Genomic DNA, 25,374 nt, shown 5'->3' on the forward strand with positions numbered 1-25,374 from the left:
TTAAATATATTTGACTTTTAGAATTGAACTATATAAGTGGTGCGTCATTTACTAGCTAATTATTTGCATCTCCTGGGGATATAACAGGTATTATGGTATTAGGAATATGAGGTACAAAATTATATACTGTTGCCCAGACTTTTCCACATAGGGATTCTTTTCCTGCTCATAGTCAAAAGATCTCATAGCTAAGAGTAGGGTGATGAATAAAGAATAGCAAAAAATTTAAATCATTGAAATCTTAATAGCTAATGTTTACTGAGTGCTTATTTTTTTTTTTTTAATATTTTTACTTATTTTGAGAGAGAGAGAGTGCACTAGCAGGAGAGGGGCAGAGAGAGAGGGAGACACAATCTGAAGCAGGCTCCAGAACTCTCAGCTGTCAGCACAGAGCCTGAAGCACGGCTGAAATCCACAAACCTCGAGATCACGACCTGAGCTGGAGTCGGATGCTTAACCAATTGAACCACCCAGACACCCCTGAGTACTTACTATTTTATTTTCAAGAAACTGCTAAGTGCTTTACATGTATTATTTTGTTTAATGCTTATAACAGTAACTGACATAGTAAAGAATATTAAGAAAGGAGAAGGGGAAAACAAAAGTTTAAAAATGAGAATTGAAATAAAAATTGAGTATAACATGATTTTGCTAGACGAGAATTTAAAAGTTAACTTTGGTAAAGAGGTTGGGTGTAAGATAAATGTGCAAAAGCCAAAATCACCCAAAATGTGCAAAACCAAAAATTTCTGTATTAATAATACTTGACTACAAATGAAAATGTCTGTCGGAGGAGGTCGTCGGGTGAGCGTGACCGCCAAATGACCCAGGAAATGACCGTGGGCGGGCCGGCAGCTGGAGGCTCCTCACCCCTCCCCTGCGCTTCGCGTTTCCACGGTTGCGGACCTGAGAGAGCTATGTGTTAGGGGGACCACCTGGACAGTATGTGTGAATGAATCCTGTTAAGGCTGTTATGTAATATTTTAAAATTTCGGTGGGCTGATGGGGGAGATCTCGTCCTCCGGCTGCCGAAGAGAAGCTTCCTAGGTAAGTTCCCTTGCTTCTTAAGCTTGCCACCTCCCAATGTAGAGTGCCTCGTCTCTTCCTTCCCTCTCTCCTTGCCCTCCGGATATGGGGGCCGGTTTCACATTTCACAGGGAAATTCTCAAGTTTGTGAACCCAAAATGTCCCAGTCCCAGTCCCAGATGATAGCCACGTAACCTGTCCCAGATGGTAGCCACATAACCTGTAAAATACTTGGCAACAAAATTAAAAAGAAAAGAAACAGGTCTAGTTGAATAAAACTATAAAATGTTATGAAAAGCTATGAAGCAGGACCTTAAAAAATTGGAGCGGTATACTATGGTACTAGGTGAAAAGACAATATCGTAGAAATGTCGATCTTCTCAAAATTAAGTGTTTGAGGCAATTAAAACCTCAATGAATTTCTGAGGGGTGAGTTAGATGAAATAGTTTTATCAGTTCATTTGGAATAATACCAGGAATAAGTGAGAAAATTAGGAGAAGTGAGGGTAGACGTAACTTAGCAGCTCACCCAGAGACTCATGAAAAATAATAAGTGATTGTTTTAAGCCACTGAGTTTTGGGGTGCTTTGTTAAATAGCAATCACTAATTTAAAAAAAAAGTTTATTTTGGGACAGAGTGAGTGTGTGTGAGAGTGGGCAGGGGTAGAGGGGGAGGAAGAGAGAGAGAATCCTAGGCAGAGCCTACTCCATGAACCATGAGATCATGACCTGAGCCGAAAACCAAGAATCTGAAACTCAACTGACTGAGACACTCAGACACCTCCAGAAATCACTGATTAATACAAGTATTACAGCTCAAGTATCCTGACTCAATTGTACTCCCCAGTGGACAATGGCTGGGGAAATTGGAGTTGTGGTTAAAGGTAAAGAGAAATAAAGGCATCTGGACTAGGGGTTAGAAACTTTATGATGAGGATAAATGATAGAATCAATTTGAATAGTGGTGACAAGATATAAAATAGAATTAGGCAACAGTGTATATATAGTAAAAAAAAAAAAAAAAAAAAAAAAAGTTGAGTTACCGAGCTATAAAATGGACCATAGTCTTGATAAAATATGAAAAAAACACCAAAACGAAACAGATAAGCCTGGTTCCCCAGATCAGGAGATGGCAAACTATGACCTGGCTCACTGCCTGCGTTTGTAAATAAAGTTGTGTTGGAACATAGCTACACGCGTTTGTTTATTGTCTGTGGCTGCTCTTGTGCTCTAAAAGCAGAGTTGAGTAGTTGAATCAGATACCTTTTGGCTTGAAAAGCTGAATATATTTGCTGGCCCTTATTTGGAAGGAGTTTGCCAACCTCTACTCTAGACTGATGGGGTTCTGATGGCAGAGTTTCTACTAGAGGAGGGGACAGGCTTGGGAAATGGAGCAATCCACACCATATTTAGTCTCTATCTCTCACCTTTCCATTCCCTTCTCTGACTTGGAGGGGAGTAGGAAGGTAGGGGGAGATGGCTAAGGGGAGGGCATCCAAGACCTTCAGCAGATTTAACCCCACAAAGTCAAATAAATCAGGGTGATGTATGTTCAATTGTTTCCTATTACGGGAGTGAGATTGGTTGTTTATGACACTTAAATGTCCAAATAATTCAACTGTCAGACATTCAGTCTGACTCAGTTCAGGGCTATGTTAACTGAACTGTTTACTGAATAGACCAGAGTTTTTAGCATCTTGTTGATTCAGCAACATTTCTTCTGGTCATAGAAACTAAAAATTTGTGATTACAAATAATTATATTTTTAAAGTAGATAAATTGCAGAGAGTAAAAATAAATATGAATTTTAATAAGCAATAATTCCAATAGTAGTTTGTTCACTTCTGTACTTCTAACAACTGCCCAGGAAAATACAGATTCATAAAGGTTGGTGGCCAGAAGGTCAACTTAGCAGCAGAAACACCAGATGAGTAGGGCTGACAGATGATTATTATGCCTGTGGTCAGTGGACACGAGCTAAGTTTCCTATGAAATCATTCACCTCTGCATTTCCTGACTTTGATGTTTTAATCTGTATCCTGTGCATTGTATTAACACTTTTCTTTGCATTTAGCTTCCTTATAAAAAATGAGAACAAAAGAAAAATTTTAATGTCCCAATCTCTCAAGGCAGTCACCATATAGTGAATAATGGCTGTGCTGGGGGTCTTAAGTTCTTTATATTTTTACATCTTTGGAACAATAGGGAAGGGATTTGGTTCCTTTTATTCATATCTCTAATGGATTAAAAATATTGCGCTCAAGGTTTTCATGAAAAGTTTTCTATTACTACCAGAGATAAATAAAAGAGAACAAAGAACTTCAATAAAAGAAAATATAGCTTAGAGACAAACTTGAAAACTCCATTTTGACTGATTAAAATTATATTAAATGGAAAGTTTTAAAAGGCAATCTTTTTAGAAAGGGCTCTAGAGTGAGGACTTATACTTGGGTAACTCTGAAAAAGAGCAGAGGTGATATGGTAAAATCAAAGAGCTTCATTTATAGGGGAGTTGGGGGTATTACGTTAAATGAGATTTTTTTTTATAATTTATTATTTTTTAAATTTACATCCAAGTTAGCATATAGTGCAACAATGATTTCAGGAGTAGATTACTTGATGCCCCTTACCCATTTAGCCCATCCCCCCTCCCACAACACCTCTAGCAACCTTGTTTGTTCTCTATATTTAAGAATCTCTTGTTTTGTCCCCCTCCCTGTTTTTATATCATTTTTGCTTCTCTTCCCTTATGTTCACCTGTTCTGTATCTTAAATTCCTCATATGAGTGGCATCATATGATACTTGTTTTTCTCTAATTTTGTTCAGCATAATACCCTCCAGTTCCATCCATGTAGTTGCAAATGGCAAGATTTCATTCTTTTTGATTGCCAAGTAATACTCCATTGTATATATGTACCAGATCTTCTTTATCCATTCATCCAATGATGGAAATTTGGGCTCTTTCCATACTTTGGCTATTGTCAATAGCATTGCTATAAACATTGGGGTACATGTGTCCCTTTGAAACAGCATACCTGTATTCCTTGGATAATACCTAGTAGTGCAGTTGCTGGGTTGTAGGGTAGTTCTATTCTTAATTTTTTGAGGAACCTCCATACTGTTTTCCAAAGTGGCTGCACCAGCTTGCATTGCCACCAACAATGCAAAAGAGATCCTCTTTCTCTGCATCCTTGCCAACATCTGTTGTTGCCTGAGTTGTTAATGTTAGCCATTCTGACAGGTGTAAGGTGGTATCTCATTGTGGTTTTGATTTGTATTTCCCTGATGATGAGTGATGTTGAGCATTTTTTCATGTGTCAGTTGGCCATCTGGATGTCTTCTTTGGAGAAGTGTCTATTCATGTCTTTTGCCCATTTCTTCAGTGGATTATTTGTTTTTTGGGTGTTGAATTTGATGAGATCTTTATAGATTTTGGATATTAACCCTTTATCTAATATATCATTTGCAACTACCTTCTCCCATTCTGTTGGTTGCCTTTTAGTTTTGCTGATTGTTTCCTTCGCTGTGCAGAAGATTTTTATTTTGATGAGGTCCCAATAGTTCACTTTTGCTTTTGTTTCCCTTGCCTCTGGAGATGTGTTCAGTAAGAAGTTGTTGCAGCCAAGGTCAAAGAGGTTTTTGCCTGCTTTCTCCTTTGGGATTTTGAAACCTTCCTGTCTTACGTTTAGGTCTTTCATCCATTTTGAGTTCATTTTTGTGTATGGTGTAAGAAAGTGGTCCAGGTTCATTTTTCTGCATGTCACTGTCCAGTTTTCCCAGCACCATTTGCTGAAGAGACTGTCTTTATTCCATTGGATATTCTTTCCTGCTTTCTGAAAGACTACTTGGCCATATGTTTGTGGGTCCATTTCTGGGTTCTCTGTTCCATTGATCTGTCTGTTTTTGTGCCAGTACCATGCTGTCTTGATGATTACAGCTTTGTAATACAGTTTGAAGTCTGGGATTGTGATGCCTCCAGCTTTGGTTTTCTTTTTCAAGATTGCTTTGGCTATTCGGGGTCTTTTCCTGTTCCATACAAATTTTAGGATTGTTTGTTCTAGCTCTGTGAAGAATGCTGGTGTTATTTTGACAGGTATTGCATTGAATATATAGATTGCTTTGGGTAATATTGACATTTTAACAAAATTTGTTCTTCCTATCCAGGAACATGGAATATTTTTCCATTTTTTTTGTGTCTTCTTCAATTTCTTTCATAAGCTTTCTATCGTTTTCAGTATATAAATTTTTCACCTCTTTGGTTAGATTTATTCCTAGGTATTTTATGGGTTTTGGTGCAATTGTAAATGGGATTGATTCCTTGATTTCTCTTTCTGTTGCTTCATTGTTGGTGAATACGAATGCAACCGATTTCTGTGCATTGATTTTATATCCTGCAACTTTGCTGAATTCATGATTCAGTTCTAGCAGCTTTTTATGGAATCTTTTGGGTTTTCCATATAGAGTATCATGTCATCTACTAAGAGTGAAAGTTTGACCTCCTCATGACCGATTTGGATGCCTTTTATTTCTTTGTGTTGTTTGATTCCTGAGGCTAAGACTTCCAATACTATGTTGAATAGCAGTGGTGAGAGTGGACATCCCTGTCTTGTTCCTGAGCTTAGGGGGAAAGCTCTCAGGTATTCCCCATTGAGGATGATATTAATGGTAGGTCTTTCATATATGGCTTTTATGATCTCAAGGTATGATCCTTCTATCCTTACTTTCTTGAGGGCTTTTATCAAGAAATGATACTGTATTTTGTCAAATGTTGTCTCTGCATCTACTGAGAGGATCATATGGTTCTTGTCCTTTCTTTTATTGATGTGATGAATCACATTGTTTGTTTCGTGGATATTGAACCAGACCTGCCTCCCCGGTATAAATCCCACTTGGTCGTGGTGAATGATTTTCTTAATGTATTGTTGGATCCGGTTGGCTAATATCTTGTTGAGGATTATTACATCCATGTTCATCAGGGAAATTGGTCTGTAGTTCTCCTTTTTAGTGGGGTCTTTGTCTTGTTTTGGAATCAAGTTAATACTGGCTTCATAGAAAGAGTTTGGAAGTTTTCCTTCTATTTCTGTATTTTGGAACAGCTTCAAAGGAATAGGTGTTTATTCTTCTTTAAATGTTTGGTAGAATTCCCCCAGAAAGCCATGTGGCCCTGGACTCTCGTTTTTTGTGAGATGCTTGATTACTAATTTGATTTCTTTAGTGGTTATGGGTCTGTTCAAATTTTCTGTTTCTTCCTGTTTCAGTTTTGGTAGTGTATATGTCTCTAGGGATTTGTCCATTTCTTCCAGATTGCCCATTTTACTGGCGTATAATTGCTCATAATATTCTCTTATTATTGTTTGTATTTCTGCTGTGTTGGTTGTGACCTCTCCTCTTTCATTCTTGATTTTATTTATTTGGGTCCTTTCCTTTTTCTTTTTGATCAAACTGTCGAGGGGTTTATGAGTTTTGTTAATTCTTTCAAAGAACAAGCTTCTGGTGTCATTGATCTGTTCTACTGTTTTGTTTTGTTCTGTTTTGTTTTGGTTTTGGTTTTGATAGCATTGATTTCTGCTCTAATATTTATTGATTTCTGTCTTCTGCTGTTTTTGGGTTTTATTTGCTGTTCTTTTTCCAGGTCTTTAAGGTGTAAGATTAGGTTGTGTATCTGAGACCTTTCTTCCTTCTTTAGAAAGGCCTGGATTGCTATGTATTTCCCTCCTATGACCACCTTTGCTGCGTCCCAGAGGTTTTGCGCTGTGGTGTTATCATTTTCATTGGCTTCCTTGTACTTTTTACTTTCCTCTTTAACTTCTTTTTTTCTTGTGGTTGATTTCGTGTTTCATACCGTTGTGGTCTGAAAGTATGCACGGTATAATCTTGATCTTTTTGTACTTACTGAGGGCTGATTTGTGTCCCAGTATGTAATCTGTTGTGGAGAATGTTCCAGGTGGACTGGAGAAGAATGTGTATTCTGCTGCTTTAGGATGAAATGTTCTGAATACATCTGTTAAGTCCATCCAGCCCAGTGTGTCATTCAAAGCCATTGTTTCCTTGTTGATTCCTGTTTAGATGATCTGTCCATTGCTGTGAGTGGGGTGTTGAAGTCCCCTACTAGTATGGTATTATTATCAATGAGTTTCTTTATGTTTGTGATTAATTGATTTATATATTTGGGTGCTCTCACATTTGGAACATAAATGTTTACAATTGTTAGATCTTCTTGGCGGATGGACCCCTCAATTATGACATAATGCCCATCTTCATCTCTTGTTACAGTCTTTATTTTGAAGTCTAGATTGTCTGATATAAGTATGGCTACTCCGGCTTTCTTTTGTTGACCATTAGCATGATAGATGGTTTTCCATCCCCTTACTTTCTTTTTTAAAAAAAATTTTTTTTTTCAACGTTTATTTATTTTCAGGACAGAGAGAGACAGAGCATGAACGGGGGAGGGGCAGAGAGAGAGGGAGACACAGAATCGGAAACAGGCTCCAGGCTCTGAGCCATCAGCCCAGAGCCCGACGCGGGGCTCGAACTCACGGACCGTGAGATCGTGACCTGGCTGAAGTCGGACGCTTAACCGACTGCGCCACCCAGGCGCCCCCATCCCCTTACTTTCAATCTGAAGGTGTCTTTACATGTAAACTGGGTCTCTTGTAAACAGCATATAGATGGATCTTGTTTTCTTATCCATTCTGTTACCCTATGTCTTTTGATTAGAGCATTTAGTCCATTGATGTTTAGAGTGAGTACTGAAAGATATGAATTTATTGCCATTATGTTGTCTGTAAAGTTGGAGTTTCTGGTGGTGTTCTCTGGTCCTTTCTAGTCTTTGTTGCTTTTGGTCTTTTTTGTTTATTTGTTTTTTCTCATCTTTTCTCCCTTCAGAGAGTCCCCCTTTAAATTTCTTGCAGGACTGGTTTAGTGGTTATGAACTCCTTTAATTTTTGTTTTTCTGGGAAACTTTTAATCTCTCCTTCTATTTTGAGTGGCAGCCTTGCTGGATAAAGAATTCTTGGCTGCATATTTTGCCAGTTCAGTACATTGAATATATCCTGTCACTCCTTTCTAGCCTGCCATGTTTCTGTGTATAGGTCTGCTGCAAACCTGATCTGTCTTCCCTTGTAGGTTAAGGACTTCTTTTCCCTTGCTGCTTTCATGATTCTTTCCTTGCCTGAGTATTTTGCGAATTTGACTATGATATGCCTTGTTGATGGTTGGTTTTTGTTGAATCTAATGGGAGTCCTATGTGCTTCCTGGATTTTGATGTCTGTCTTTCCCCAAGTTAGGAAAGTTTTCTGCTATGATTTGCTCACATAAACCTTCTACCCCTTTTTCTCTCTCTTCATCTTCTGAGACTCCTCTATGATTTTAATGTTGTTCCTTTTTAATGAGTCACTGATTTCTCTAATTCTTAAATCATGCTCTTTGCCTTAGTTTCCCTCTTTTTTTCTGCTTCACTGTTCTCTGTAAGTTTTTCCTCTATTTCACTGATTCTGCTGCTTTGCATCATCCATCCTTGCTGCTGTGGCATCCATTTGAGATTGCATCTCAGTTATAGCATTTTTTATTTCATCCTGACTAGCTTTTACTTCTTTTATCTCTGCAGAGAGCAATTCTTCTATCTTCAACCCCAGCTAGTACTCTTATTATCATGATTCTAAATTCTGGTTCAAACATCTTGCTTCTGTGTGTGTTGAGTAGGTCCCTGGCTGTCATTTCTTCCTGCTCTTTCTTTTGGGGTTAATTCCTTCATTTTGTCATTTTGAAGGAAGAAAAGGGATTATTAAGGTAAAAAATTAAAATTAAAAAATTAAAAACACCACAAAATTCAAATAAAATATACTAGATCTTAGGTGTGTTTGGTCTGGTTGTTGAAAGGAGCTTGATAGATTAGGGGAAAAAATGGAAAGACAAGAAAAGAAAAAAGAAGGAAAACTTGACAATTTGAAAAAATGAATACAATAAAATCGAATAAGATGAAAGGATGGAAGTAAAATACAATTTAAAATTTTTACAAAAAAGTAAAAGATATTGTAGAAAAAAGTAATGAAAATATTTTTAATAAAAATAGAAAATAAAAAATGGTTTTTCTCTTTCTGTATTCAAGAATAAGAAAAGAAAAAAAATTGAAAAGATGAATGAGAGAAGAGACTTTAATACAATTGAAATTACATTGGTTTCCCTTAGAAGTCACACTATGAAGTGCTTTATAGTCCATAAACTAAGCAGGCGAAGAGACTTGTGGTGTTCCTGAAAAGCAAGGTTGGCCCAGTTGGGCAGGGCTCAGTGGAATGGCTCTGTTCTCCACTAGGTGGTGTTGCTTAGCTTACTTGCATGGATTGCTGTGGCACCTGTAGGCATGTATGCACATGCATGGGAGGGGTGAAAATGGTGTCACCCAGCTACCCAGTCTTAGTATCAGAACTCTGTGCTCTCCCTGAATGGCAACAAGCACCCCTCCTTTGTCTCTGGCTTCCATCCACTTCCCACTTTTACTCTGTCCATGACCAAGCCGACAAGTTGCCAAGTGGCACGTCCCTCCTAGGTTTTATCTCAGATGCGGCTGTTTCCCAACCCCTCACTTCTCACAGACTGTGCTTTGTCCCGCTCAGACTTTCTGGGAGAGGGTCTCACCAAGCCATGTCCAGGTGCTGGCTGCACCCAGGAATGTTCGTGGGACCGTGTTGTTGCCGTTGCCCAGAGACTGCGGCTGGGTGCCAGCTTGCCCCAGAAAAAGTTCACGTGATTGTAAAGCAGCAGCATTTCAGGGATTATAGAAGATCTCAACAAACGTCTGGTATCAGTTCCACCTTAACGTCCTTGTTCCAACACCAGCAAATGTTGTTGTTCTTTAGGGTCTGCTGGGACCTTTGCCTGTCGGGGGGGGGGGGGGGGGCGGGGGGGCCACACAACCTATACCAAATGTCCTTCCAGCAGGGGAACCACCTCTCCCCGTGTGGCTGGAGGACCCCTTGGACCTCACTCTCTGCTCCTGGGGATTCGCCCTTCCCACCACAGCACTGCCAGGTATCGAGCTGTGGAGTTTCAGACTCTGTACTCCCCATGTTATAGAGTCTTAATGGAATTTAAACTCTCTTCTTTCTCCTTTCTCCCTTTTTTTTCAGTTCCTTGCTTACTCTTTCTTTTCTCTCTAGCTGCTTTGTGTGTGTGGGGTGCTTTCCTGTACTCTTCGTCCATCTCCATCCTCTCTCCGCAAGCAAAAACAGCTCTCTACCCTCTCTCTCCCAGTTCACCTTTCCATGCCATGTGCCTGCCGAGTTCTCTGGTTCAGATTGTGCAGGTTGTTGTGTTAATCCTCAAATCAGTTTTCTAGGTGTGCAAGATGGTTTAATGTTGATCTGGCTACATTTCAGAGATGAGAGATGCAAAAAGAAACTTTCATGCTGTTCTGCCATCCCAGCCCCTCCTCAATGATATTTTTTAAAAAAAGTCTAAGTACTTATTCCAGAACTTTCCATGTAGTAGGTATTCAACATGTTTGCTTCCTTCCCTTTTGAGGTAGACACTATGAGTTGTTTAATCTTCATTCCATCTTCTTTTCAGACAGGGTTCTGATTGTATTGAGGGTGGCAATGTGCTAAGCCCTAGAGGACGGGTCATGAAGCACCTAGAATGATCATTGACAGTCTTGTTGCTAGGCTTCTTAGACTCCCTTGTAGCTATCATTGCCACAAGGACCAAATTTGGGCCAAGGAGCCATAAGAGAAGTTCTGCTGGGGTGGGGGCTTTGCTTGCCTCATAAGAGAGAGGACGCAGCTAGCCACACAAAATTTCTTTTTTTTTTTTCCTGTCTGGTAAGCAGACAGGAAAGCTTCCTTGGCAAGCTCCATAACAAGATAGGATGGATGGTATTTAGCAACTTCTGTTCAGTTGTCTAACGTCTAAAGAAATGTTTTTCAAATTGTAGCCTTGACTCATCTGTATTAAAGTCACCTAAGTTGATATTTCTGGTTTGAAGCTGGAAAAACACATTTTATTTTTATTTTATTTTATAATGTTTATTTATTTTGAGAGAGAGAGAGTGAGAGTGAGAGCAAGAGAGAGTATGAGCAGGGGAGGGGCAGAGAGGGAGAGAGAGGGAGAGAAAGAGAGAGAGAAAGAGAGTCTCCACACTGTCAGCACAGAGCCTTGCAGGGGGCTTGAACTCAATGACCATGAGATCATGACCAGAGCTGAAATTAAGAGTTGGATGCTTAACCAACTGAGTCACTCAGGTGCCCCAGAAAATGAATTTTGAATATGTGTTTTGTGTCATTCTTGTGTACCCTACACTTTGATATCTGGATCCAATAAGCTGAGGAGGATAGTTCTTTTGAATTGGTTTGTTTAAAAGGTTATATATTTTGACTTGGGTACGTATTCTAATTAAAGGCTTTATTAAGCTTTGGAATTGATTATCAGCTTCAGAAGTGTGGTTTATGGAGCAAATATTGTTTAGAATCACAGAATAAAACCCTGGCTCTTTGGACACGTTGAGAAATATTTGAGTTGAAAGAAACTTACGGGGCACTTGGGTGGCTCAGTTGGTTGAGCGTGCTATTTAGGCTCAGGTCCTGATCTCACAGCTGGTGAGTTCAAGCCCTGCATCAGCCTTTGTCCTGACAGCTCAGAGCCTGGAGCCTGCTTCAGATTCTGTGTCTTCCTCTCTCTCTGCCCCTCCCCTGCTTATGCTGTCTCTCCCTCTCTCCAAAATAAAATAAACATTAAAAAAAAGAAAGAAACTTTCATATTTTCAGCTAGAGCCAGAGGTGGAACCTGGATCCTCTCCTGAACCAAGGCTTTGAGAAGTCTTTCTCCTTTGCTAAAAGGTTAAAACATATTTGCTTGCCCGTAAATAATTCTCAGAAAAATACTCAGCACCAAAGGCCAGTAGGCAAGCTTTTCAGTGTTTATAGTTATGTCTTTTTAGTTTTGTTGTTGTTGTTATTTGTTTGTTTGTTGCTGTTGTTGTTATGAGTTTTCTTCATGCTCTGAGAAATGCAAGGCAACTTTGTCACACTTCATGGAGCCTGGGCATCCCCTTACCACTAGAGACAGCTCACTGCCAAGGATCACTTGTGGAGGATTCCTACCCTATAATCCTGAAGTAAGACACAGGACATGATTATGGGAGAATCTATCCAAGCAAGTGACTTTTTGCAATAACCAGGGAAACATACTTAAAAGCTGAAATTGATTTAAAAGAGAGAACATTGAGGTCACCTGGGTGGCTCAGTTGGTTAAGTGTCCGACTTTGGCTCAAGTCATGATCTCACGGTTCATGGGTTCGATCCCTGCATCAGGCTCTGTGCTGACAGCTCAGAACTTGGAGCCTGCTTTGGGTTCTGTGTCTCCTTCTCTCTCTGCCCCTCCCCCACTCACACTCTGTCTTTCTCTCTCTCTCAAAAATAAATAAACATTAAATACATATATATATATATATATATATATATAGAGAGAGAGAGAGAGAGAGAGAGAGAGAGAGAAAGGGAGAGAGAGAGAATATCTTGCCACAAAAAGTAATAAAATGTAAGCAGTGAGAAAACCAAAAAATTGGAAAATGATTGGATATGCTGGATTTATTATTAAAGCACATTAAAACAACCTAAAGGATCTTGTTATCTTCTGGCTAGAATGCAATGAGATAAGATGTCAGGTGTCAGGGTATGGGGAAATTTTGCTGGACTCCAAGTCGTCTACTTGGGCCACCTGCATGTTCGAGAGAGCACCACCTTCACACACCTCTGGTAGTCGGGGAATTGCTGATGTTGTTATGAACATGTCTGAGAGGAATTTCATACATGTGGAGGGATAAAGCCTACTGCAGTAAGAATGAGACATTTATATCGGACCCAATAGGAGCAGCCACTGCAGGTTTTTACCCACAAGTGTAAAAGGAGGCAAGCAGGGTTTGGTAAATAACTGTGCCACGCTGAGCTGAGTGGAGAGGAGGGACTGAAGAACAAGGGGCAGAAGGACCAGGTAAAGAGCTTTTTCAGATGGCAGGCTTGGAGGGCCTGGCTTAGGTTTGAAAGAAGTCATGGAGAAGAGAGGATGCCTCTACCATTAACCCAAATAACTCCCTTGGCCTCGCAGCTCTGACCTGGTCTGCGGTGGCCACAAATGCTTTGCATTCAGTGTTCTCACAGGTGAGCTTTGGGCAATGCAAGGCCAACAAAACTAAGTTTGTTCCTTTTGGTGCAGCTCCAAATACTAGATGTGTCTGCCTTGAGATTTGGTGCCTCAGCAAAACCTCTAGAGAAGGGTCCTCTTTTTCCTTTCCTCCAGTGGTCCTGCCTCTAATCGTTCTATTAACACTGTCATGTGACAGGATAATCCCACCAAATTCTAAGAACACTTGTGATGCAGCCTTACCATTGAATTTCTAGGTTGTTTCTTGGAAAACTGCAGGTGTTCTTTTCTTGATTGAAATTTCAGGGTGTGTGAGGACGAGCCTTGAGGAAATAAAGCTAATAGGCAATATTTGCTCTGGTTTACAACGTGCTAAGCATTGGGTGAAGGGCTTTTCATACATTAACTCTTCTAATCTTTACAACCCTGTGGTATAAGGTCATACCCTTGTTCCCGTTTCACAGATGCAAAAACTGACACTTGGGTTAAGTCGTCACATGCTAATAGATGTGGGGTTTGGAACAGGAACCAGGGTATGACTGGTTCCAGAGCCTAACTTTGTGTGACACAGGGTTTCTGTTGAGGGGTTTGAAGGTGTCTAGAAATGCAAATTAGCCCTTTGAGAGGAGAAGCTAGCCGTTTATTTATTTATTTATTTATTTATTTATTTATTTATATTTTTAAATTTCTTTTGATGTTTATTTATTTTGAAGGAGAGAGAGGCAGAGCATGAGTGGGGGAAGTGCAGAGACAGAATCTGAAGTAGGCTTCAGGTCCTGAGCTGTCAGCACAGAGCCTGACGTGGGGCTTGAACCCATGAACTGTGAGATCATAATCTGAGCTGAAGTTGGATGCTTAACTGACTGAGCCACCCAGGCACCCTGAGGAGTAGCTATTTAAAGGTAGCAATATAAGAATGAGACAAGAATAATAAATAGTTAAACATCTGTGCACCAGGTTATGTGTTGAGTGCTTATCTCATTTCATTCTTGCAATAGACTTAAGAGCTAAATAAAATTCCCATTTTATCTTTAGGGAAACTGAAGCTTAAAGAGGTTAGGGAAATTATTGAAGATCAGGGAGCTAGTAAAATGCAAAGTCAGGACTAGATTCCAGCTCAAGAATTTTGCAAAGTTGGCACACATTTTAGGCTCTAAGTGAGCCTTATGAGTTCTTATGTATTTTCTGGTTCTTATAATATGCTTAGACTTCAGTTCCATAATCAAGATCCACAGGTTTTCTGAAGTGTTATCTGAAGACTTCCTGAATCAGAATTGCTTCTGATGCTTGATAAAAATGTGTACCCTTAGGGGCGTCTGGGTGGCTCAGTTGGTTGAACGTCCGACTTCGGCTCAGGTCATGATCTCAGGGTTGGTGGGTTCAAGCCCCGCATGGGGTTCTGTGCTGGCAGCTCAGAGCCTGGAGCCTACTTCGGATTCTGTGTCTCCCTTTCTCTCTTCCCCTCCCCTGTTCATGCTCTGTCTCTCTCTCAAAAATAAATAAACATTAAAAAAAAATTTTTAAAAATGTGTATCCTTAGACCCACTGAAGCAGAATCTCTGGGGGAAAAGGCTGAGAGATTTGCATTTCTAAGAAGCCTCTACTTGATCACCTGGTAGCTGAATTCCAAGAGCAAGAGCAGAAGCACTCGGTGTCTAGGGACCCATACTTGAAACTTGCCCTCTGGTGTTCCTGCCATAGTCCATTGGCCAAAACAAGTCACAAGGATACCCAGATCCAAGGGGAGGGGAAATACAGTTGACCCTTGAACAACATGGGTTTGAGCTATGCAAGTTTTTTTTTTTTTTTTTTGATAAATACACTAAAGTACCATAAATGTATTTTCTCTTCCTTATGGTTTTTTCTTTTTTTAAATTTTTTAAGTGTGTATTTAGTTTTGAGAGAGAGAGAGAGAGAGAGAGAGAGAGAGAGAGCACGAGTGGGGGAGGGGCAGAGAGAGATGGAGACACAGAATCTGAAGCAGGCTCCAGGCTCCAAGCTATCAGCACAGAACCCAACGTGGGGCTCAAACTCACGAACTGTGAAATCATGACCTGAGCCTAAATCGGATGCTCAATTGACTGAGCCACTCAGGGACCCTTCTTCCTAATGATTTTCTTAATAACATTTTCTCCCTAGCTTACTTTGTTTTAAGAATACAGTATATAATACATATACAACATATGTGTTAATCATCTCTTTATGTTATCAGTAAGGCTTCTAGTCAACAGCAAGGCTATTACTGGTTAAGTTCTGGGTGAGTCCAAAGTTGTAGGTGGAGTTTTGGCTGGTGGGCAGGGGGTAAGGGGGCATGCCTAACCTCCATGTTGTTTGAGGGTCCCCTGTAGTCTCTATCTCTTTATATATACATATATAAAGAGATCAACTTAAAGATGAATTTTGCATTTCAATGCAATTTTGCATTTTGCAATCATCAACTTAAAGATGAATTTTGCATTTTTTTTAAACAAAAAGACAAGTGTTCTAAATTTCCTGTCCTTTTCTGTGCTGACAAGTGTTGGTCAATAGTATGCTACCCAGCAGACGTTTTTTGAAAATATAAACATACTTAATCTATCCTCCAAGTTTAAAGTGGTGTTTTAACAATGAAAAAGAAAGTAATTGCTTTTCAAAAGAAACTCCTGCTATGAACAAAGCATATTGAAATTGGATGTTTGGAAATGTTCCCACTGTTATGTGATTTTATTGTCAAAAACAATGTAAATGTGTCACATACAAATTTTCTTCTCTCAAACTTAGAAAATTGGAATCCAATTTTTCTGTTGAAAAACATCCTTCAAAATAGAGAGTGTTAGCGAGTTTTGAAACTATTTGATAATAATAAGAAAATGCAATATTTTCAGATTCATTTACAAAGAAACAGACTAATATCAGTGGCATTTTAACAGGAAAACATTGAAAATTAAACTTCTGGGTTTATAACCAATTATATAGTTTTTCCATGTGGGTATAAATATCTGCATAGGGGGCCTTTTTTCAGATGATAGCCATTAAAACTCAGTGATATCACAAAATGTTGAACTGAGGTCTAAAAAATAGAACAAGTTATATTTAATCACCTGTGTACAGTAAAATCATTAATATGAATGTTAAGTTTGAAGTATGAACAATGTTCTAAGAAGCATTAATAAATAAAATTTAAATTTGTTTAAAAATATAGATTATATTTATCTTTTTCAAGTTTAAAATTCAGATTTTCTAGTTTTATAGTTCATAAATAACAAAGACTTATAGTAAAATGGATACATGCATTAAAAATAAATGACCACATCCATTAGGTTGGCTGTTATCCAAAAAACAGAAAATAAGTGTTGGTGAGGTTGTAGAGAAACTGCAAACTGTGCAATGCTGGTGGGAATGTAAAATGATACCATAGCGGTGGAAAATAGCATGACGGTTCCTCAAAAACATGCTACAATAGGGATGAACCTGGAAAACATGCTGAGTAATATGCCAGATACAAAAGGACAAATATTGTATGACCCCCCTACATGCGGTACCTAGAACAGACAAATGCAGAGGCAGAAAGTATAATAGAAGTTACCAGAGGCTGAGTGGAACGGAGAATGGGGAGTTATTGCTTAATAGCTATAGAATTTCCCTTTGGGATGATGAGAACATTCTGGAAGTTGTTGCACAACATTGTGAATGTACTTAATGTCACCCCATTGTAGACTTAAAGATAGTTAAGATGGTAAAATTTATGTTATGTGTGTTTCATCACAAAAATATAAAAAAGATACACATTTATGGGGGTGTGTGTTCAAAAACTACCAGTAAGTACAAACGTACGATTAAAAAAAAAAAAGAAATTGGAGATCACTGAGGGAAGGGGCTGTTTGGTGAGCTTGGTGAGCTTGACTCTTATAAATAAATGTAGAGAGCAGAGGTTCACTCTGGCTTCTGGGTGTCATACAATCAGGGATGTCAAGAGCACAGAGTTGAATAGTCACCAAAAAAGCTTCTTAAAGATTTCTTTGTAATTTCTCCAAGTTACTACTTTTGGTTATCACTGGCTTATTTCCAATAGTAATGAACAGTAAAAATCCATTTGGACAAAGGAGCCCATGATATTTTCCTTAGAAGAAGGTTGGGGCAGTTGGGGACCCTGCATCATACTCTTTGGTCAATCTGTGGGGAAGGTGAAGCCTGTATTCATTTTCTAAGGCTGCCATCACAAATTACTACAAATGGCACTTTAAAACAGTAAGATATTGGGGCACCTGGGTGCTCAGTCGCTTGAGCATCTGACTTCGGCTCAGGTCATGATCTCGCGGTCTGTGAGTTTGAGACCCGCGTTGGGCTCTGTGCTGACAGTTCGGAGCCTGGAGCCTGTTTCAGATTCTGTGTCTCCCTCTCTCTCTCTCTGCCCCTCCCCGGCTCATGCTCTGTCTCTCTCTCTCTCTCTCTCTGCCAAAAATAAATAAACATTAAAAAAAAATTAAAACAGCAAAATATTGTCCTTTCATAATCGTGGAGGCCAGAAGTCTGAAATCAAGGTGCTGGTAGGACCATGCTCCTGTTGCAGTCTCCAGCAGACAATCCTTCCTTGCCTCCTCCTGTTTCTGGTGGCTCCAGGTGTTCCTTGGTTTACAGATGCACAACTCCAGTCTCTACCTCCCACTTCACATGGCCTTCTCCTATGTGTTTGTGTTTTACACTTCATAAGGATCCTTGCCATTGGATTTAGGATCCACTTGGGTAATCCAGGGAAATCTTATCCCAAGATCTTTAATTTAATGATATCTGCAAAGACCCCTTTTCTGAGTAAGTTCACATTCACAGTCTCTGGGGAATAGGTTGTGAACATGCCTTTCTTGAGGTGTGGGGTGAGAAATAGGTCCCATTCAACCAACTAAAAATCTCAAGATATTAACATGATGTGGCAGCTTCTGAAAAGAAAGAGCTAAATGTATGGAACAAGAAAATGAGTAACAGAGGGTCATGTCAGGAATTCTGCTAGAACCTGAAATAGATCCTGGAGCTTCATGATCTATAATAAGTTTGTATAATTCTTTGCTAGGGCTTCAAAAATTATTTTTTTCTACCTTTTGTTTTGCCAGTATTGAAAGGTAGAACAATAGGAGCTTACTTAACACATAATCACAATAAGCAATACTAACTGGTATATCAATCTCAAAATCTTGGTACTTAATACAAAAACAGTTTCTTGCTTGCACTTATCACAGTCTGCAGGTAACATGTATATCATTATATTTTTTGACACTGTTGCTTTCAATTTGTGATTTCCTTGGTCACTGTGGAAGAGCAGAGCAGAGATGATCATGCAAAGGTTTTAGGGCCAGGCCTGAAAGGGGTCTTTATGGCTTCCTTTCTACATTCTACTCTTCAGGATTGGTCACGTCATTCCAAATTTAAGGGCATGGAAGTCTGGGAAATGTATTTTCCCTGAATTCCTGGGCATAATTAAAGAGATTATTGAGCATTTAGCTAGTATCTGTCACAACTTAAAAAAACTTCTCTTTTTTTTTTTTTTCTTTTGAAGCATAGTTGACACACAGTGTTACATTAGCTTTCAGGTGTATAACGTAGTGATTTGGTAAGTCTATACATTATGCTATGTTCACCGTAAGTGTAGCTACCATCTGTCACCATGTAACATCACAATACCATTGACGATATTCCTAATGATGTGCCTTTTATTCCTGTGACTTATTCATTCCATAACTGGAAGCCTGTGTCTCCTACTCTCCTTCACCCATTGTAGCCATCCCCTATACCCTTCCCTCTGGCAACCATCAGTTTGTCCTCTGTATTTATGTGTCTGATTCTGCTTTTTGTTCATTTGTTTTGTTTTTTAGATTCCACGTATAAGTGAAATGATATGGTATTTGTCTTTCTCTGTCTGACTTATTTCACTTAACATAATACTGTCTAGGTCCATCCATTGTTGCAAATGGCAAGATCTCATTATTTTTATGGCTGAGTAATATTCCATTGTATATATATACCACATCTTGTTTATCCATTTATTTATTGATGGACACTTGTAGCTATTGTTAATAATTCTACAATAAACACAGGGGGCACATATCTTTTTAAATTAGTGTTTCATTACCTGCGGGTAAACACCCAGCAGTGGAATTACTGGATCATATGATACTTCTATTTTTAATATTTTGAGGAGATTTTATACTGTTTTATACAGTGGTTATACCAATTTCCATTCCCACCAATGGTGCACAAGCGTTCCTTTTTCTCTACATCCTTGTCAACACTTGTTTCTTGTCTTTTTGATTCTAGCCATTCTGACAGGTGTAACGTGATATTTCACTGTGGTTTTGATTTGCATTTCTCTGATGATTAGTGATGCTGAACATCTTTTCGTGTGTCTGTTGGCCATCTGTGTGTCTTCTTTGGAAAAATGTCTACTCAGGTCCTATGCTCATTTTTTAATCAAATTATTACTATTATTATTTTTTTTGGTGTTGAGTTGTAGAAATTCTTTATATATTTTGGATATTAACCCCTTATTAGATATATCATTTGCAAACATCTTTTCTCATTGAGTAGGTTGCCTTTTCATTTTGTTGATTTATTTTGTTTTGCTGTGCAAATTTTTTATTTTGATATAGTCCTAATAGTTTGGTTTTGCTTTTGTTTCTCTTGCCTTATGAGACATATCTAGAAAAATGTTGCTACGGCCAATATCAAAAAATTATTGTCTATTTTTTCTTCTAGGAGTTTTATGGTTTCAGATCTCACATTTAGATCTTGAATCCATTTTGAGTTTATAATTGTGTGTAGTGTGACAAAGTGGTCTATTGTCATTCTTTTGCATGTAGCTGTCCAGTTTTCCCAGCGCCATTTATGAAGAGACTATTTTCCCCCATTGTATATTCCTGCCTCCTCTGTCATAGATTAACTGACTGTATAAAAGTGGACTTATTTCTGGGCTTTCTATTCTGTTCCATTGATCTATGTGTATGTTTTTCTGCCAGTAGCATACTGGTTTGATTACTACAGCTTGGTAGCAGATCTTGAAATTTGGGATTGTGACACCTCCAGCCTTGTTCTTCTTTTTAAAGATTTCTTTGAGGATTTGGGGTATTTTGTGATTCCATACAAATTTTAGTATTATTTGTCCTAGTTCTGTGAGAAATGCTATTGATATTTTGATAGGGAGTGCATTGAATTTGTAGATCGCTTTGGGTAGTATGGATGGACATTAAATTTTTTTCTTGATTTTTTTCTAAAAATACTTAAGATATATGATGAGTATTCATATGGGAAAACATGATAAAATAATAACTGAGTGAGAAAATTAGCACAATGAGAAAATGAAAGTGAGAGATATCTTGTACTGGCATTTATATTTTATGAGCTTGAATTCCTTTTCCTTATTTATCATGCAACCAAAGTTGCTTTTCCGTCCTTCATTGTACCTGCTTAGAATTCATACTCCAGATCAATGTCTCTGTGCCTGAGCAAAACAAGGCATCAAAATGGAAATTCTGTTTAATTAGCCCCACCCACAGAACCTGTTTTGGCTCTTGATATTTGCCTAGGAAGTAGGAAAGAGTCAGTTATTGCAACTTCCCCATTTCATATAAAATGGAAGCATAGAAGCCTTAGGTAAGATTGTCATGCAAGGAATTGTCACAATGTTTAAGTTCCCAAGACAGATTGAAGGTGGCCCTGGAAGGGATCCTTAGCAAAGTATTGTTGAGGGATCTTGATTTTAAGCTCATAAACTGACAGTGTCCTTGATTGTAGCTCATGGTTGGCTATGGTTAAACAGTTATTTCAATATGACTCTGAGCCAAATGTTTTCTTTCTCTGACAAGAGTCAAAGCCAAGTATGTCTTTGGGGAAGTTACTTCACTTCTCTGAGCCTCAGTTTTCTCACCTATAACATGAAAATCTCACAGGAATTTTGGGGTTGATAAGCTAAAATATTTGAAAGTGGCTAACTCAAAGTTCTTGGCACATAATAAGAGATTCATAAATTTTCATTCTGTATTTTATTTTGGTCTTCCCATATTTTCTAGGCAGAGCCTGCCTCCCTCTCTGATGTGGCACTTGGGTGGGCAATGAGGATGTAGACCATGGAGGCAGAGGGAACAAACACCAGTTTAAGTACTCAAACCTGCTCCTCCAACTCTGTGCTACAGCACGTAGTAGCCAGCTTGTTTTGTGACGTGTGGGATTCCAGATATTTGTATTTATAACCTTAAACATCATCAAGTTTTAAGTGAGCCTTTCAGTCTTGTGGGAGTGGGGGAAAGAATGGCGGGTTAGGGGGCGGCATAAATAGGCTTATAGTTATAATCCGATGAGTATATTTTGGGATGAGGAGCTAAGATGAGAGAATATGGCCATATATCTATGAATGATGATCTGGTTCAGTGTGATGTGGTGGGGGCTTCCTGGCAAGCACAGCATGGAGCATGTCAGAGCTCTGAGGGTCTTCTTTGTTCTCTTTCTTGTTCAAGTGTCTCAGATCCATTTGCCAGGGAAGATCTGAGCGAGAGAGGTTGGTCCCATGCCTGGAGCTGTCTCATCAGCTTTGCTTTACTACATTTCTATTTTCATCCATCTGGGTCAGGACTATACACAGGGAAGAAGTAATTGCAAAGAAAGCCTTTAGCTTCTCTTTTAACAATTTAGAGGGGAAGTCAGGATTATGCATTAGTCTTGAGGAGTTCTTCATAAGACTGCCATTTTTCTGGATATGAGAAAGAATAAGAGAAAAAAAAGAAAAAGTAAGAGCTGCTATACTTGAAAATTTCGTAGTGGACGATCGATGGTGCAATTTCTACCGTCTACATTATAGAGTTTTATTGAAGCTTGAGAAGAAAAAAATTTGTTCTGGCTCCTTTTTGTGGAATTAAGCTGTATCTTTTCCTGCCAGTCAGATACTCAGATACTATTGCCCTCTGGAATTCATGTTCATGTTTAAAACCAGGGGTATATGGATAGGCTTCATAGATTTCATGAACTCCCTGAAACTTATGTTGCCATTGCTCCAGAAATGCCCTGAATGCCCCCTTCCAGTCATTATTTCTCCTTCCTTCACAAAGCAAACCACATTCTTTTTTTGGGAGGTCACTTCCTTGCTTTTATTTATAGTTTTATCATCCCTAAGTATCCGAGTTTGGTTTGCCTGCTTTTAAAAAACTTTATATATATGCTGTCATATGGTATGCCTTCTTTTGTCTGGAGTCTAATACTTGCTTTTGTGTTTGTGAAATTCATCCTGGTTTTTACCTGTAGCTGGTAAGTTATTTATTTTCATTGCCATAAAGTCTCCCAGTCTGGGTCACAGTTATGAGCTGTGGTCTACCCTCATCCCATTACAATACCTGAAGGGATTTTATATTTTTGTATTTCTTTATAAAGAAAGGAAAGAAAACAAAAATTTGAGTATCTACTTTAGGTTAGACACCATAAATCTGAATGTTTGTGGGAGAAGAGAGTGAATGTTATGTATTTGCGCTTCAGTTTTTATTTGGGGAGTGTTCAATAAGGGACATAACTAATATACAACATGTGAAAGATAATCTCGGATCCAAATACTTGCTCCTTAGTTTGAAAACACAAAATCATACATGCATGTGTGTGTGCATTTACTTGAGTATCTACGAAAACCTCTTTTTTGGGGGCACCTGGGTGGCTCAGTCAGTTAAGCATCCGACCGACTTTGGTGCAAGTCATAATCTCGTGATTCATAAGTTTGAGCCCCACATTGGGCTCCACATGGACAGTGTGGAGCCTGCTTGGGATTCTCTCTCTCTCTCTCTCTCTCTCTCTCTTCTCTCTCTCTCTCTCTCTGCCCCTCCCCCACTTGATGCATGCATTCTCTCTCTCTCTCGAAATATATAAATAAACTTAAAAAAAGAGAAAACCTCTTTTTTGTGCGTGGAAAGAAAAAACTTTTCAGAAGTTGATTGTCAGCCCCTTTTGAAAGTGTGATGAATATTTCTGTATTTAGATACCTTAATATACTTGTAGTATTTTTTTTTTAACATTTATTTATTGTTGAGAGACAGATACAGACAGAGCATGAGCAGGGGAGGGGCAGAGAGAGAGGGAGACACAGAATCCGAAGCAGGCTCCAGGCTCTGAGCTGTCAGCACAGAGCCCGACGCGGGTCTCGAACCCACGAACCGTGAGATCATGACCTGAGCTGAAGTCGGACGCTCAACCGACTGAGCCACCCAGGCGTCCCAATATACTTGTAGTATTAATAGGAATTTGCTTTGTTACAAGCTTAGACCAAAAGTTATGATCTTTCCTTGATAAAATTCATCCAGTTGTATATATTTGAGTTAAAAACAGAGACACACAGAACTTTCTCATTTATTTTTTTTATAAAAAAATTTTTTTTTTCAACGTTTATTTATTTTTGGGACAGAGAGAGACAGAGCATGAACGGGGGAGGGGCAGAGAGAGAGGGAGACACAGAATCAGAAACAGGCTCCAGGCTCTGAGCCATCAGCCCAGAGCCCGACGCGGGGCTCGAACTCACGGACCGCGAGATCGTGACCTGGCTGAAGTCGGACGCTTAACCGACTGCGCCACCCAGGCGCCCCAGAACTTTCTCATTTATAAAGTACAGAGATTTTTGAAGCGGATGACCTCCTTGTCTTGTACATGCCTTGAGGAGACCCATCTTTATATACTGATTCGTTTAAAAATAGAATTCGGCTCATACGTTTGCAACTGAAGACACGATGGGGTTTCAGAAACAACAGCACCTCTGTTATCATTCTCTCATTATTTATGAAGAATGATTTTTTGTATCTTTGACAGCATTAAGGTCTAAATCGGAGGGGTCACAACACGAGGACCCAGCAACTCTGAGCACATTTCCAGCTCACGTTTCACCTAAGTGAACTTACTCAGTCACGGAGTCGTGGATATGCCTGTTGTAGTGAAACAAAGGTCTTGCAGGCTCTTCATTGGGTACCGCGTCCACTTGTGAAAAACTGCCTTAGCACTTTCATGTGTTCATTTTTGAGTCCAAGGGAAGACGAATTAGGACTTTCTGTTTGTTACCTGTGTTTAAACAATTAACATAATCTCAGTACATGGAGAGCCCTCAGGAAATATTTGGATGGTGTTACTCTAGGCTACTGAATTCTGGTAGCCAGCGCCTGTGCAAACAGCATTTGTTACAGCATCCACAACCTTTGATAGCTTTTGCAACATTACAAAGGCCTTCTTGCCACCATGGTATTTGCTGACATGGAGAGGAAAAGCAATCTTCTGACCTTGTTTATCCAATGAACACGTCCCAAAATGAGAAGCAGTTAAAGCTTGCTAATTTCTCAGGGTGTAAGAATGGACATGGTGGGGTGCCCCAGTGGCTCAGTCAATTAAGCCTCCGACTCTTGATTTGGGCTCAGGTCATGATCTCACAGTTTGTGGGTTTGAGCCCCGTGTCGGGTTCTGTGCTGACAGTGTGGAGGCTTCTTGGGATTCTCTCTCTTCCTCTCTCTCTCTGCTCCTCACCTGCTCATGCTTGTTCGTGCATGCTCCCTTTCTCTCAAAATAAATAATAACTAAAACTTAGAAAAAAAAAAAAGAATGGACATGGGTACTTTATGTTCCCCTAAGACAGGGTGACCAAGGAGTCCTCCTTGCCACTCGAGTTACTGAAATAAAATGAAATGTAACTTTTGTTAAAAAAAAGCTGATGTACGGGGCGCCTGGGTGGCGCAGTCGGTTAAGCGTCCGACTTCAGCCAGGTCACGATCTCGCGCTCCGTGAGTTCGAGCCCCGCGTCAGGCTCTGGGCTGATGGCTCAGAGCCTGAAGCCTGTTTCCGATTCTGTGTCTCCCTCTCTCTCTGCCCCTCCCCCGTTCATGCTCTGTCTCTCTCTGTCCCCAAAATAAATAAAACGTTGAAAAAAAAATTAAAAAAAAAAAAAAAAGCTGATGTTAAAATCAGAAAATCATTTTTGAAACTCTGATATTCTGTACAACAAATGCTGACTTGGAGCTCACTTCTTATCACTTTAAATAGGGAATATAAGTATGATATACTACTTCCTCTCCACCAATTTCCTTAAGTGGAACTAAACCAGTAATTATATATATTACTTATGTGTATAAGTAATGAATGCTTACCGTATTGTGTCCTCATCACCAAACAACAAAAATAGTCGTTGATAAATAATCGCTTTGCATGCTGCAACATGTCGAGTTTCCCCTGTGTGAGTATTCTTC

The 25,374-nt window shown here is 39.3% G+C and overlaps 1 long non-coding RNA gene across 1 annotated transcript in view; it reads left to right on the forward strand.

The window, feature by feature from the left end:
• The window catches only part of LOC147581830 (uncharacterized), a 76,922-nt gene continuing 51,548 nt past the window's right edge, over positions 1-25,374 (forward strand). The window contains exon 1 of the long non-coding RNA XR_015249769.1: positions 1-1,047. This is a non-coding gene — a long non-coding RNA (uncharacterized LOC147581830). The remainder of the gene's footprint in view (positions 1,048-25,374) is intronic.

This window comes from Puma concolor, chromosome B1 (genome assembly GCF_028749965.1).
Source record: "Puma concolor isolate L17-30 chromosome B1, mPumCon1.1.hap2, whole genome shotgun sequence".
Taxonomy (NCBI): domain Eukaryota; kingdom Metazoa; phylum Chordata; class Mammalia; order Carnivora; family Felidae; genus Puma; species Puma concolor.